The sequence below is a fragment of the Apis dorsata genome, unplaced genomic scaffold, assembly GCF_000469605.1.
Source record: "Apis dorsata unplaced genomic scaffold, Apis dorsata 1.3 scaffold_58, whole genome shotgun sequence".
Taxonomy (NCBI): domain Eukaryota; kingdom Metazoa; phylum Arthropoda; class Insecta; order Hymenoptera; family Apidae; genus Apis; species Apis dorsata.
The window spans coordinates 1,760,422-1,762,416 of record NW_006263358.1 but is presented as its reverse complement, the minus strand read 5'-3'; positions in this window follow the sequence as shown (position 1 = coordinate 1,762,416).

Sequence of the window (1,995 nt, the reverse complement as noted above, 5' to 3'; positions counted from 1 at the left end):
TTTAAGGATAACAAATCTAATTTCATTTACGATATTCTATTATAAATTATACACAATTACCCGGAATTATCTAAAATGATTTTACAATTATCATTTAAAATTATTATTGCAATTATACGCGTACGAGTTCCGGCCGACGATACACGATGTTAAAAACAAATCGGTGATCGATCGAACGATGAAAAGCGGAAAAGAGATCGATCGAAAAAAATCGAGGTTCTTTCGACGCAGCTTTCACGAAGTTTCACGAATCCTCGGGTGCACGTCGAGGCGGTGGCATCTCCGAGGAGGAGGCGAAAAAAGAAGGCAGAATCAGGAAGTAAAGGGAGCGTGCAAGACCGCGTTCTCATGAGACGACCATTGTTGCACCGACACGAGGATTTGGGTCAGGCGGTGGGGCACACCGGCCCTCCCAGTTTCCCCTGCAAACCGCAAGCATCGTTTCTTTTTCTTTTTTTTTTTCCTGCGGTTTCGTGGCGTCTCTTCGAAAGCTAGGCTACATCGTCGTCGTGATGGCAAGATGGCAAAGGGTGAGCCGGCATGGCCGACGGGGAACGGCGTAAAAACAGCGTAAAACCCTGAAAATTCGTTCTCTTCCTCGATTCCGGTACGATCGAAAATTATTTAGATTCGAGAATTACGAACAGAGGGTTAAACGATATCGAAAGAAAGAGAATTTGTTCGACAACGAGTTGAGTTGGAAGAAAGATTTCACGAGATCATCGCGAATGACAGATGTTTCAACGTTTCATCCGTGCCCATTTTCGACCAACTCTTTTCCACGAATGTTTCGTTTTTCTTCTTCGTTTCTTCCCTCCCCCTCCTTTTATTTTTCTTTTTTTCTCCTTCTTTTTTCACGAATTTAATGAACCGGCGCACTTGTCAGAACTGTCCGCCGCGACGTCGACCGGGATAATGATTTTTTCCATCCTGGCTCGGGTGCACGGCCTCGGGTTTCGTGGTAAATCGCGCGTATCTCTTCGTGTCCTCCGCTCCTTTTCGGAGGAGGGTCCCCTCGGTTAGGTTGCTTCATCCGGAAAGGAGGGGACCGGTGATTACACCGCGCCACCGTGATTGCCGAGATCGTTTGACTCACGAAAATGTCATTAGGATTTCATTACTTCCAACCGCCTTGAGGAACGACCGTTTCTCGGCAGACTCGAGAGACTTTGTGCAACGTTTCTTTCTCTCCCCTTAATTCCCTTTCTCTCTCTTTCGCCGCCTCCTCTCCTGTCCACTCTGTTCGTCCCTCTCGCTTCTGTCCTCTTTCCTCCCGTCCGCCTCTCCCTTCTCGCTCTTGCCTCCGTTTCGTTTCGCCCGACGAGATCCAGCTTCCAGATCACGAAGTGGGTCAGTCGCCTCGGTTGGCCAACTGTCGCGAGGGATCGACCGATCTAACGTCATCGACCGCCAGCCACCGGATTGACATTTACGATGGAAACGGGGTTCATCCTCTACGCGGCATGCTCTATTGTATTTCTTCAGAACGCGGCGAAGAGATCTAGAGATGATCCCGCTGGTCAACATCCTTGCCCCGTCGTCTTCACGGGGAGATCCATCGCTATCTTGACATTTAACGAACCTGTCGGAAATTGTCCCCGCGCCATCGTTCCAAAATCCTATCCCCTCCATAATTGCATCAGATCGATCGATCGATCGCCACCCGAATCTCTATTTTCGATTTCGCCTGCGTTTCGAACATCTCGAGAGAGGCTTTCCGATCGAGGAGATTCCACGCGTAATCATTGTGCGCGCGATCTTTCACCCCTTCCACGATTTTCACAGGTGAAACGATACTCGAATCGCGCGCCTATTCGTGCGATCATCGCAACATCGTCCGTGATTCCTCCGTGACGATTCCTCAACGAATATATATCTATATATATTTTTCCAACGTAGCGACTTTCGAATTTGAGTTTCTCGACGTTGTCGACGTCACCGCGATCGATTCCGTGTCGGATCAACGGACGCGAGGAATTTGATTTTACTCGACGG